Source organism: Scyliorhinus torazame, chromosome 6, assembly GCF_047496885.1.
Source record: "Scyliorhinus torazame isolate Kashiwa2021f chromosome 6, sScyTor2.1, whole genome shotgun sequence".
In the NCBI taxonomy this organism is placed as follows: Eukaryota; Metazoa; Chordata; class Chondrichthyes; order Carcharhiniformes; family Scyliorhinidae; genus Scyliorhinus; species Scyliorhinus torazame.
In genome coordinates, this window is record NC_092712.1 from 59721374 (window position 1) to 59735822 (window position 14449).

The 14449-nt window shown below is 49.5% G+C and overlaps 1 protein-coding gene across 2 annotated transcripts in view; it reads right to left on the reverse strand.

Annotated features, from left to right (window-relative positions):
• vipr2 (vasoactive intestinal peptide receptor 2) overlaps positions 1-14449 on the reverse strand; it is a 234022-nt gene that overhangs the window by 190661 nt on the left and 28912 nt on the right. Inside the window, exon 1 of one of the 2 annotated variants that reach the window (XM_072508245.1) lies at positions 3467-3623. The exons of the other annotated variant lie outside the window; for it this stretch is intronic. The gene's annotated coding sequence lies outside the window, so the exon portion shown is untranslated. Of the gene's footprint in view, positions 1-3466; positions 3624-14449 lie in introns of those variants that run through there. 2 annotated transcript variants of the gene reach the window in all.

Sequence of the window (14449 nt, forward strand, 5' to 3'; positions counted from 1 at the left end):
GGCTCCGCGTCAGTCTCCTGTCACCAGTAAAACCTTCCTTAATTAGGTTGGAGGACGGATGGGATTCCTGAATAATCAGGAAAATGCTGCCTTGATACTCTTGGGCAGGATTTACCGTGCATCCCACTTTATATGTCTTGCAGCGGCGGAGGAGGCCTGCCATTGTCAACAGGGTTTCCCATTGAATGTACCCCTTGTTGCCGGGACCCCGCAGCGGCGGTGCGATGTGGGCGGGACCAGAAGAGCCCGCCGGCTTGAACGACCAGAAAATTCCGGCCTTTGATTCTATCCCATTGAACCAAGAATGAGGACCCAATTCTGAGATTTCCATTCCATTCGCAATCAAAGCCTTATTACTTTAAGATTCAGTGTAACACTACATCCATAATCAAGATCAGATAACATTAATAGTCTGGTACCTATTGCATCAGCAATCAGGATCTTATTGCATAAATAATCAACATCCGATTACATTAATAAATAGGATTCTATTACATTGATTACACAATTCCTACTGCATTGCTTCAATAATAAACAAATTATTGCACCATTACATTAATAACCAGCTGAAAACTCCCCTCCCCCTCAACAAATCTTTTACAGAAACATGCTCTTCTTCCTTGATAATCATAATACTGACAATTGGAATCCTGCTTTCCACTTGTTTCAGCTCGTCTTAGATTTCCCAATCAAGTTATTTATATTGCAGTTTTGCACCATGATAACTCCTCAGTTATGTAACTGACACCCTGTGATCTACACGTTTGTCTGCAGGAAACATGAAGTTTGTAGCTGCGTTTCCAAATGTGAAAGAGATTGGCAACAGGCTTATCTCAAGCTTACAGCGTTGCTTAAAGAATCATAGAAACCCTACCGTGCAGAAGGAGGCCATCTGGCCAATCGGGTCTGCACCGGCCGGCCGAAAGAGCGCCCCACCCACGTCCAATCGGCCGCTATCCTTGTAACCCCGCTGAACCTTTGGACACTAAGAGACAATTTGGAATGGACTGTGGGAGGAAATCGGAGCACCCGGAGAAAACCCTCGCAGACACGGGGAGAACGTGCAAACTCCACACAGACAGTCACCCGAGGTGGAAATTGAACCGGGGTCCCTGGCGCTGTGAGGCAGCAGTGCTAACCACTGTGCCACCGTGACACCCGAGATCGGGAGAAGAGGCAGAAAGAGACTGATGTGGGGCATAAATACCAGTTGAGTTGAATGGCCTGTTTCTGTGTGTTATGTAATTCTAGGATGAACACACAGTACAGAAAGAATGCATCAGAGGGCATACCAAGGGCATAATTAGTTTGGCGAGACTTAATGTGGCATAATGTGCATTGGATGACTGATGGCGTTGTGTAGGTTTCAAGATGTTTCTTGGTCAGATAATGGTTTTAATATCTTGCAGTACATTAGAACAAATCAGAAATAGGCAAACTTTAACCTTAATGACAGCTCCAAATTCAGAGAACCCATAGATTCGCCGGTTATTATTTTGGCTCAGAGATTGCCCTGCAACCTTTTACTATTTCACTTACTAATTACTACTCTGCTGTGTTTAATAAAGTTTATGGTTTACTTTTGCGAGTAACTGTTTCAAAACTTCATTGGACTTTCTGCTCTGAATATGAAGCCCCTTTCAGCAGAAACAATTTCAGCAAATACAGTCCAAGTGTTCGAGGTTTAAATGAAAATATTTCGCTCCTGGGAATGAGGACAAGTCCACACCCTCACCACATATTACCTCACCTTAGTCATTTCTGCCCCATCACGAATAAAAGGATCATTCAGTCACACGTTTCAGCCGCGGTACAAGCAACGGCGGGGAGAAAGTTGCCATGTGCGAACTTAAAGGCACTTGAGCTGAGATGACCCATTATACTCTCAGTGGAAGAACTTCACCGGAGGTGACATGATCAAGCAGCAGAGGCTCCTCCAAATGCACACGCTCAAGAGGGGGGGCAATGGGGGGGCCAATTATTCAAACTACCTCTGTGCCGATAAAAGTGGCACAGTGGTTAGCACTGCTGCCTCACAGCGCGAGGGTCCCGGGTTCAATTCCGACCTCAGGTGACTGTGTGGAGTATGCACTTTCTCCCGGTGTCTGCGTGGGTTTCCTCTGGGTGCTCCGGTTTCCTCCCACAGTCCAGAAATGTGCAAGTTAGGTGGATTGGCCATGCTAAATTGCCCTTAGTGTCCAAAGAGTGCTCGCTCACACCCATCACCTGCATGTGGGGGGGGAAGAAACCAAGGACCCCCTGACTGGGGAGATGGGGCATGGGATTGGTGCTCGCCCTACATTGCTGAACAAATTGACAGAAGTGTCATACTGATCCAGGCCAACAGATGTCAATGTGTTCCCGACTGCCCCACTCTCCCGATGGTGCCGCCCCACTCACCCCACCCCTCCCCGACCCTCCCGCACCCCCAGCACCACACTACCCCCCCCCATACCCCCTTACCCCTTCCGTGCCCTCCCAGTGATCCACCACCTGTTTAGCCCTCCGCGCTCTCCCACTACATCTCCATGTGGCCTTAGGATGCACATCAGAAGTGGAGGCTGCCAGCTGCCTACCGCGTTCCATGGTCTTCGATATCCCTGGCGGGCGTCCTCTGGAGGTTCTGAGGCCAGATTGCCCCCAGCGCGCCTGTTAGCAGCACATGCCCCAGCCTGCTGTCCTGTTCCGGACGCTGACTGCTGGACATGCCATGGTCAGGTGGGTGGGTCTCCAGGCGGCTGGGTGGCCACCGTCACCATCCCATAGCATGGCTCCAGGTTGGCACCCAGATCTCCCTCTGCTTGGTTGGTGCCCATAAGGCCCTGGGTTCGCCTTAGGATGGAGGGGCAGCTGAACCGAGCTCCCCAGTGACTGCAGCATGGTGTTCACGCCCTCAGCGATGCTCCTCAGCGACTAGGACATCTTCGGAAGCGCCCTGGCAATGCTCACCTCAGACTGGGAGACTTCTCCCAACGAGTGGGACACGCTCTCAATGCTGACCTGAGACTGGGACATGCTGCGCAGTGCCTCATCAAGGTCCAACTGGGACTGGGACACATCCCCCAGTGACTGGGACATGCTGTCGAGGCGCTCAGCCATGGCCGTCACTGACTGAGCCACGCCTTGGACATCACTACTTATGATGCTGACGTTGTGCACCCGGCTCTCCACTACAGTCGCCACCCTAGCTGCATTGACCTCGGTGCCACGCATTGCCAGTGCCATCTCCTGCGCTCATAGTCTCTGGGATTCCTCCAATTGGCTATGGACCTTCTGGAGTGTCATCCCACTCTGGACATCCCACTCTGAATCCCATGGCCACTCACCCTAACATCTGCATCAGATCCAGGTTAAACCTGGTCCAGAGACTCGACTTCCGACTGGGACCCAGCAGGCCTCCGACTGCTGTCTCCCCTGGATATCCCTGCCTCCACCTGATGCGCATCAGCAACTGTGTGGTGCTCACCAGAATGAGGCCCAGACGCCTGACCATTACATTCTCCCACTGAGTCGTGTGTCTGTGCGCTGGTGGGGGTGACTGCTGTGATGTATCAATGGTGGCATCCTCGGAGCTCTCTTCCCAGATGTTCTCTTGGGAGGTGGGGGGTGGGGGGTGGACCCTGGATGGCCCGGTGCCGTCGGCTGCATGTCCTGTGGGAGAACGGACATGTGATCAGTGGGAGCAATGGGTCAGTCTGTATGGCACTAACTACTCACGTGTGACAGGTTATCTGGGTGGGACCTGGTGGAGCCTCACCTCTGCATCGCAAGCTGACCTCTACGGCAATCATCGCTCTGTTCTCGGCCACCCCCGTGACCTCCATGGCTCGTTCCTCACAGGGGTTGAGGACATGTATATCTGGCACCCCGCCACCCATCTGGACCCTCTCCCTGCAGTTATGGGATAATGCTGAGGAGGTGCAAGAATGGAAGTGATAAATGGTATTTGAGCTACTGAGGATATAGAATTGGAAAGTGCAAGAGACAAAGATAAAAGTCATGGGGTGAGTTAAATTGCTCAGCCCCCCCAAAAACTGATGCAGAGACAGCAAAATGCAATTGCACACATTGCTTGAAATCCAAGGAAAAAGTGATGCGTGAGTGACGAGGCCATGGAGCCCTCCAAACACATGGCTTTCCTGCATTTCCTCCTATATTTAAGTTCTGTACCTCTGGTAAATCGTCCTCGTGTGCACACAACTGTGAACAGACATGGAAGAGGTACCAGACAATAAAGCAGTGATGGGCAACCTAGGCTAGTGAGTGGCCCTCCTTCAATTCAGTGGGCGCAAGATTGAAATTGGGCTTGTTCACTAACCACGGCCCCCGTGAATAAGGTGAAATATATTTAATACATGACAAATATTTCATAAAAAGTTATAGAAAATGCTTAATCATTCATATATTAGTAGAACTATCATAAACTTCAAAAGGTAGGAAAACAATATTTACACTTTGGACACAGAGGGAGCGCATGGCTCTCACAGCCAATGCTGTGAGCAATCAGTCCGCATCTCACTTCACTAGCCTTTGCTTTACCTGCGTATTACTTCAGCCATACAGTGAGGGAAAAACGACACGGATGGAAATCAGCGGAATGTGGCAACTGCGCATGGGCAGCGGTCAACAAAATGTCGCAACGGCTAAACCCAGAATCCAAATCAGGCTATATCTGGCCTCCCCCGAGGGCACAAGACCCACCACTGCAATGAAGCACCCTGGACTTCATTTAACTAATGTTAGAATTCCAGTGTTATCCCATTGCTCAAGGTGACATTTTATTCAGTTTAATTTGCTTTTTATCTGACGCCATGAACATGTTCCAGCAGTGGAAGTGCTGGAATAACAGTGCTCAAAATCACATACAAGATGTCCTTTCAGAGGGGCCGTTTCATCTCTTTATTTTAACCTGATATATGAGTTCTGGGTGTTGTGTGGCATTTCATTTTGTGTTCCCATCAAGATAATGTTGACCTTATCTGATGGAAACTGTAAGGTAATGTTTAGAAAATCCAGCACGTTGGAGGGCGTTAAGCACATCTGTGACGCGGGGCGAATCTGAGATGTGAAAACATTACATAAATTACACAGATATCCAGGCCTGTGATTAAAACCCTCCCAAACCGAGCACTTCCAGTCTGTGTTTCTGCGAGGTTAACATTCCTGAATGTTAAACGTCAGCAGTAATTCAGTTCTGGGTAGGCAATGGAGTGAATGCAGTAGAAAAGATTGTCCCGTTTGTGAAAACAACAAATAAAATGAAGGTGCATCAATTTGCACTTAAAGCAAAGTTAGACATGGATGTTTAAATCTGGGACATCAAGACATGAGTTACGCATGTTTGTCATTTGTAATCATTGTGTTAACAATCTTGCATTTGAAATTATTACTTTACTTTAAACTAATGTATTGAGGATAACTAACAACTTACAACTAACATTTTGATAGACAGTGCTGCATAATAAAAATTATTAAGGAAATTTATTGTGTCCATGTCTTTTCTTGAACTGCTCAGTTGATGTTTGCGATTCGAGGGTGTTGACGTTGAAATAGGAACTAGGTCGATGCTTTAGCTAGGTAAAGCCACTATCTATCCTTCTTTGTGGTAATAGACTCCATGAGACCCATGGGGAAACCACAATCGAACTCCCATGGTGCTCGAGGTGAATGAGATTCCCTGGCAGTGGGCAGAGGCCGACCCAGCTGGGGCTCATAAAACTGAGCACAAAAGCCGGCCCAAGCAGGGACCACCATGTTGGTTCTCCCAGCAAGGACTATGATTGTAGATAGTTACTGCCTTGGACAGACTTATGTTAAAGTAACATCAATCTTGTCATTCCTACTGCTGTAGCCCAGTGAGCTACTCAGTTCAAGGGTACTTAGGGATGGGCAGCAAATGCTGGTCTTGTCACCAACACCCATGAAAATAGAACAAAGGTGGAGGTGTGGAATTGTTTAGGAAGAGAATGCCAACACTTAAGGCTTTGGCAGATAAAAAATACCAGCCTGAATTTTTCATCTGTTGGGCGGGGACGCACATTTGTCCCAGGACCAGGCGCAATACACGTCCCCGGCCATGGTTGGCCCAAGGGTACGATTTCATGTGGCCAATTAACGGGCGGCCAGCATCAAAGGCTGACTGTGAAAGACTAAGTTCTGCTGGGAAGATGGCGGGCAGAGGACATAGGGTGGGTGCGGGTTGGAGACTCCCAACGTGCTCCCTCAGGGGGGACAGCAGCTGTGGAGCTGTCTGAGGGAGCTGCTGACCCGTGAAAAATAAGCATCAACGGAAAAGCTATGCCACGAGTATCTGATCCAAATTTGCTGTGTAACATTGACACTGCGTCCTGCCTCTGTGAATGTTCATCTGTGCAAAAAGCTCAACATCATTCAACGTCTCTTCCGCGAAACTGGCACGAGTAGATTCTGTGTGAAGCTGGGACTTTAGCTTGTTGAGTCAAACAAAAATGATTAAGGTTACCAAGAGAAGGAAACTAAGTAGGTGACAGGCGAGGTAATGATACATTGTTCCCCAATCGAGGAGTATGAATTTAAGCCAATTTTGAAGTGAATTACTGAAGATGATTGGGTTTTCTTTTGTCCCCTTTTATTGTATTCAACTCAGTCCCGTTTCTTCTGTTACGCCCACGTGAGGAGGGGCCGAATGACTCCCCTCGTTCCTCGCTCCTCATTAGATCACAACAGTTTTAAGGTTTAAAAAGATTATACCTGACAATTCAGTGACTACTTAACTATTCACGTGCTGTGAACGTAAAAGAACCCGTCTGACAGGTTTTCTTGAGTTTGACAAAGAAAGAGGTTAGATTTATTGTGCTTAAATTGATCCAAACTAAATAATAAAATACACACCAATGCACACACACACAAAAAACACATGTTGGATCATTTCTTTAAAGTATTTCTGTCCACTGCAAATGGAGAAGTCAAATATCAGCAGACAGGGTCCACGCTTTCCAGGTGGATGGAGAGAGAGAGGCTGGGGGGGGGGGGGACCCCATTTATCTTCTCAGCTGTTTGTGCTGTTCTGCAGAGAAAATGCCTTTGGTGCGTTTTGCAGACTTGCTGCCTCAGTCTCAATACAATTAGAATGCACAGTAATGTAAATAGGGACAGCCAGCTTGAGCTGTGTGTCGGAGTCTCTGTTTTAACAAACTTTGTCTTTTCAAAGGTTGAATTCCTATTTCTAGCCAATGAATTCAAAATTATTGTTTGGCGTAAACATGTCTTTGTGACACTTTCCATTCAATATAGTTTAAGGAAGAGAAAGGTTATGCTGAGGAATATACTGCACTTTTGGAACTCTTAAATAGCAGTGCAAAAATTCACCTTCTTCCGATCATGGCATTCTACAGCACTGAAAGGCCATTCAGGCCTCAGTGGATATGCTGGCTCTTTGGGCAAGTTATCCAATTAGTCCCTAAGCCCATAGCACTGCAGAGTTTTCCTCTCAAAGGAAGTTACCATCAGATCTACCTCTAGACCAGTGCATTCCAGAACAAACTGAGGCAGTTATACCACATGATATTTTGTGACAGGATACGGCAGGTGGGATTCCACCCCCTACCCCCGCCCCCACCCGCGGCATATTGCTCAGCGGTGGAGGCAGCCTGCTATTGGCTGCCTGGGGAATCTTCCGATCCTGCCATGGCTACAGGGATTGGCCCGCCCTCCGCTGCCAGGGAATGTGCCGCAGGGCAGGAGGGTCGCCACTGACAGGACTGGAAGATCCCGCTGGTGGGAAGGGCTGGCAAATGCTACACTTTCTCAATTTAACTTATCTCAGAGTTTGACAAGTGGAATATAATTATTCGAGGAGATGTGTGGGCTGCAATGACAGCTTACACTGGCCTCACGTTCGGTGCATCAAGATGTGACGGACCTAAATTCTGGGGCAAGGCAGACAGAAAGTGTTGGAAATACTCAGCAGGTCGGGCAGCATCTGTGGAGAGAGAAACAGAAGCAATGAGATGACAGGGCAGCCTGAATGCTTTGAAAGGTGGCGTTGCGAAGAGCTTTAAAGATATTGAACCGAAGGTCCAAGTGTAGTCAGGACACGTGAGACCACTGACATCTCCGACTTTATCGTCGCCCAGACTCCAGGTCATGCTGCCATGTCAGTAAACGTCTGAAACTACTTCACACTGACAGGAAAACTGGAGGCCATAGCTGAATAAAGCTCAGGATTTCAAACCCAGCAATTCTGGGTGGAATTTTACAACCATTCCTGTCAGTGGGATCACCCAGTCCCGCTCAAGTCAATGGACTTCTGAACAACTCAGCGAATTTTCCAGCCCCACCTTCCATGCGACGGGGCAGTAACGTTCTACCCACCTCTTCTTGATCACTCAGACTGCCATCTAACAAGTGTGGAAGGTCTGGATTGGCTTGCGGACAAGGAGCACTCGTGACCACTGCCGCCCTGCTTTGGAGGATAACAAAATGGTGGACACTCTATCCCAAATTGCACAAACAAATCCTTCTGCGACAGGAGTCATTTTTGGCTTTTAGAGAAAAGTGAATAATCACCTTAACTATACAACATATTAATCAAGGTCCAGTAAGAGAATTTGGGGTTATCTGTGCAGAAAAGTGGTTAAGCCCGAAGAGTGCCTGTTTTCTCAGTTGACTGGCTCCTACCGATAGTATTGCTCTGCTGTTAATGGAAGCAGATGTCTGCCTCAAGCATGGCTGATTCTATAACAGCATCTGCTCCAACAAAAAGAAAGGATAAGTAGACTTCAAGTTCCTTATTTGGAATAGTATTTGTATGGTTGTATCTCTGGTTGGATTCTACTAATTTCAATAATTCCATCATGTGTCACTTCGGCTGTAATGTAAACTTGTGGGAAGTGCGTTTGGGTGTGTCTGCCCGTTTATTGGGTGCTGATAAAATGGCCGCCTTTGTCCTGGGTTATGTTGAGTGAGTGTTGCTGGAGCTGCACTCACCCAGGCAAAGTGAAGAGTAATCCACCACACTCCTGACTTGCGCCTTATAGGTGATGGTCATGGGGCACAGTAGGTAGCGCTGCTGCTTCACAGCGCCAGGCACCCGGGTTCAACTACGGCCTTGGTTGACTGTCTGTGTGGAGTCTGCACGTTCTCCCCGTGTGTGCGTGGGTTTCCTCCCACAGCCCAAAGATGTGCAGGTTAGGTGGAGTGTCCAAAGCTTAGGTGGGGTTACGGGATTCCAGAGTTGGAGCATGGAAGTGGACCTGGGTGGGGGGCTCTTTCAGGGGGTTGGTGCAGACTTGATGGGCCGAATGGCTTTGCTCTGTAGAGATTATATGATTCTATGACAGGCTTTGGTGAGTCAGCAGGTGAGTTACTCACTGCAGTATTCCTAACCTTTGACCTGCTCTTTCAGCCACTGTATTTATATGGCTGGTCCAGTTCAGTTTCTGGTCAATGGTAACCCCCAGGATGTTGATAGCATTGCTGAGAAAAGAGATATTTTGTCAAAACTTTTTGTTTTGCACTCATCAGGACAATTCACAAGAATACTAATACAAGGGAAACAAAACATTGACACTGTATGAGAAGAGGGTGTTGAATGGTTGACAAGTGGACTGGGTTGGCAAGTGGACCTGCTAGATGTTTCATGCTGCTGATGTGCAGGAATAACACAGGTGGCACTCGCCACTAACAGGATCCTGCCATCAAGCCAAAAAGACGATTTGCCGACCACACAAATGAGTAATATGGTGCATGAATTTCAGTGCCAGTGTGATGCCAGGTATGTAGGTCATACCTCCCAAAGTCTGGCTGATTGTACCAAACAGCATGTCCCAGCCACTGTTCACAACAAACAAGCTACAGACTGTACCCAATCAAACTGTGCTTGCAAAGCTCAAAACACCGTGTCCAACATTAGATGTGATTCCGCAATTGGACAACATTTGCTAAACAATCCTCAGTGTGCTAAGAATTATGCTGACAACCAAGTTAAGCCTGGCTTGCTGTGTGGCACTTTTGCATTTACTAGAAGCTACATAAATTAATTTTCTTTTCTTTGCAGACAACAAGAACATGAAAACACACTGCGTCAGTTTCAGCTAAACAAAATAAGTGAAAGCCATTCCTCAGGGTAATGCCTTAACCAATGAGAATCAAGCTGCCTGTTTTAAATTTCAAACAACGCTAGGCAGTTAACTGTCAGTCACCTTCAACTGGTGCATTTGCCATGGCAACGCCTCTGTCAATCAGAGTTCACTTGCCAACCAATCAGCAGTCTCTTTTCATATAAATGTATTGTTTCACAGGATCACGGAATGGTGCTGATGGTCGCCATTTGGCCCATCATGTCTGCACCGGCTCTCCAAACGAGCATTATGGCTCCGTGCCTTCCTCTGCCTTTTCCCCGTTCCCCCTCCACAGTGTTTCTATTCAAGTAATCATCTAATGCTCTCTTGGATGCCTCGATTGATCCTGCCTCCACCGCACTTCCAGACAGTGCATTCTCGATCCAAACCAGTCAATGTGTGAAAAGGATTGTTCTCACGTCCTATTTGCTTCTTGTGCAAATCACTTTAAATCTTTGCCCTCTCGTTCTCGATTCTTTTATGAACAGAAACAGTTTCTCCCCATCTCCTCTGTCCAGCCCCCTCATGATTTTGAACCACCCTCTCAAATCTCCTCTTATTCTTCTCCTCTCCAAGGAGAATAGTCCCAATCTCTCCAATCTATCCTTATAACTGAAGTTATCCTTCCTATATTGTGGCACCCAAAACGCTACACATCGGGTGTGGGGTACTGTACAGCACATTAAACACTTGTTCGCACAACCACTATGGTGCCTCTATCACTTCCTTCCGCAAAGCAGCCTGACCACCGGACCCTTTGCCCATCTTTCCAGGCATCCCCCCGCCCCCTCCCCCAACGCATGGCACTCACCCATAGTCGGGCCGTGGACATGTCCCCAGAGCGGTGTCCCATCCCCTGGGTGTTCGGATGTTGCGTGTGTGCAGTTGCCACTTGCAGTGTTCAAGCACAGTGTCCAAGCATCAATGTGTGATTGGGATGCTGGGCAATGACTCCCACATGCCACATGGCCTGCCTACCCACGGCAATTCACTTGACATCTGTGCTCACTTAACCACGATTGCCAATTCCCTATTAGCGATGACCTTCAGAGGCCTCGGCAGTCGGTGGAGGTTATGGGTGGTCATTGGGGAAGATTGGCAGGGACAGGGGTTGCCCCCAAAATGGGTATACATGATCCAAGGGTTGGTATGGTGGTGCCATGAGCGGTTGCCCCCCTAGCGTACCCCCCCCCCCCATCGCAGTCCGACCCTGCGGAGGTGTCCCCCACCCCCAGCTGAGGGTCCCCACCCCCGATCGAGCACAGGGATGGCAAGCCCTGCACCCCTGGCCTCATTGTCTGTGAGCAGAGATGGCTATTCAGCTCCCCACAGAAGCCCTTCTGCCAGGTTCACGTGTTTAAAAATAAGTACTAGTTGACTCAAGCGTGAGCCCTTGCTGGGGAGGCTGCTGAATGATGGGAAACCGTTGGATATGGGATGGCTCTTGTTAATTGTATGAAAATGGGGCTTCAGTGGTGATGATTGGTTTCTCGCCATGCCATGGAGGGATCCTGATTTTGCCTACGGGAGCGGGCCGGTTGCATCTCAAGCTGTTTGGAGCCTGGCGCGGATCTCGTTTTTGACCGAGAGCGCAACGAGGCCGGAGAATCGTTCCCAAAATTCCAGCTGAATTCTAATTCGTGTCTTGTATTAATTTATTATTGCATTACTTTCTTGCCTTAATTCTCAATGCCTCTGCTAATAAAGCCCAGAATACTCTATGCTTTATTAACTGCTCTCTCCACGGGGGCGATTCTCCAAAATGGAGACTAAGTGTTCGCGCCGTCGTGAACGCCGTCGCGTTTCACGACGGCGCGGAACGGGCACGGGGACAACCGATTCTGTCCCCCACAGGGGGCCGGCACGGCGCTGGAGCGGTTCACGCCGCTCCAGCCTCCCTTCCCGGTGCCAACTGGGCGCCGTGCCAACCCGCGCATGCGCGGGGGACTTCTTCAGCGCGCCGGCCCCGACTCAACATGGCGTCGGTGTTCAGGGGCCGGCCACGCAACAAAGTAGGCCCGTGGGGGGAGAGGCCAGCCCGCCGATTGGTGGGCCCCAACCGCGGGCCAGACCCCATCGGAGGCCCCCCACGGTGCAGGAGAGCTTTTCCCCGCCCCACAGGCCGCCCCCCCCCACCCCCCCCCCCCGACCCTTCGCGCAGAGTTCCCGCCGGCAGCGACCAAGGGTGAACGGAGCCGGCGGGACTCTGCCGTTTCCGCGCGGCCACTCGGCCCATGCGGGTCGGAGAATGGGCGGCCCCACCGATTCCTGCGACCCGTGGCCGGCGCCGCGTCAAATGCGCCGGCGCAAATGGCGGCAATTCGCCGCACCTCGGAGAAACGCACGCCGCCGTCAGGGCGTCGGGGCATGGTTGTGGCGATTCTCCTGCCCGGTGCGGGGCTCAGAGAATCGCGCCCCACCTGTCCTGCCACTTTCAATGACCTATGCAGAGCTACACCCAGGTCCTACTCTCCTGCAACCACTTAAGAATTCTGTCCCTTAGTTTATATTGTCTCTACGTGTTGTTCCTACTAAATGCATCCCCTCGCACTTCTCCGTCTAGTACTTCCGTGTAGTACTTCCGTGTAGTACTTCCGTGTAGTACTTCATCTGCCATCTGTTTGCCCACTCCACCAATTTGTAATAAAAGGTAATAAAAAGAGCAAAGGTAAGTGATGAAAGAAATCTAGCGCCAAATATAAAAATGGATAGATTCTATAAGAATATAAAAAGGAAGAGGGTAGGTAAAGTCAACATTGGACCCTTAGAGGACGAGACTGGGGAGTTAATGGGGAACACAGAAATGCCAGAGACACTAAACTAATATTCTGCCTCGGTATTCACCAGAACCATCCCAATAGTAACACGTAATTCTGAGGTTGTTGAAAAAGAGGAACTTAAAACAATCGGCATCACGAGGGAAAAAGTGCTGAGCCAGCTATTGGGATTAAAGGACACAAGGCCGACATCCTCGGGTCTTAAGGAAGTGGCAGCAGGGATAGTGGAGGATGGTGGAGTCAAAATTCCCTGGGTATGGAAAGGTTCCAGTGGATTGGAATAAGGTGAATGTAATGCCCCTGTTTAAAAAGAGAGAAAGGCAGAAATTAGGAAACTGTTAAAATCTATTATTTGGAAAGTAGTAACGGGACATTTGGAAAGTCAAAATGCAATCCACCAGAGTCAGCATGGTTTTATGTAGGGTAATTCGTGTTTGACTCATTTGTTAGAGTTGTTCGAAGATGAAACAAGCAAAGTGGATAATGGGGCTCCTGTCGATGTAGTGGGTCGGAGTCTCCGACGCCGAAATCGTGTTCGGCGATCAGCCGGAGAATCCAAGTTTACGACCAAATCGAGGGTGGCACCGCTTTTGCGATGCTCCGCCCCCTACGCCGTACCATGTATCGACAGCCTCAGGCCTGAGGCTCGCCTCCCCGCTGCTCCGCCACCGACCGGCCAAGTTCCCGACAGCGTGGGTCGCGTGTGGGCTCATCCTTCGGGAACTCGACGTGGCGGCTGCGGACTCAGTCCAGCGGCGCCACAGTCGGGGGAGGGCCGATCCGTGGGCAGGGGGGGCTGCTGTATTAGGGGCTGAGGTTACTGTGGGGGGTAGTCCAGGGTGCGCGAGCTGGACAAAGGGGGGGGGCACAGTTTTGCAGGCCGGGTCCGCGAGCGGCCTCCGCCATGTAGCACAGCATGGCCGATGCAGGCCGCCGCCGTGCACATGCGCGGCCACGGACCCGCCAATTCTCCAGGCCGTATCGGCAGCTAGAGCCGCGTGCTCTACACTGCCGCCATGCTAGCCCCCAGCAAAACAGGGAATCGGGGCTGTTTTGCACCATTTTCTCTGGCTGATCCCACGCCGGTGTGGGGACATAGCCTCAGAATCGGAGAATCCAGCCCTGTGTACCTGGACTTCCAGGAGGCATTTGTTAAGGTGCTGCACAAAAGATTAATACACAAGGTAAGATCCCACGGGGTTGGGGCTAATATATTAGCTTGGATAGAGATTGGCCAACCAAGGGAAAGCTGAGAGTGGGGATAAACGGGTCTTTTTCTGGTTGGCAAGCTGTAACTAGTGGTGTGCCACAGGGCCCGGTCCTTGGCCCCAACGACTTACAATCTATATTAATAGCTTGAATGCAGGGACAGCGTGTACTGTAGCCACATTTGCAGATGACACTAAAATAGGTGGGATAACAGGTTGCAATGAGGAAATAAGAAATTTACAAGTAGATATGGATAGGTTAGGTGAGTGGGCCAAAATTTGGCAGATGGAATTTAGTGTGGATAAGTGTGAGGTTATCCTTTCTGAGGGATAAATAGGGCAATTTATTATCTAAATGGAGAGA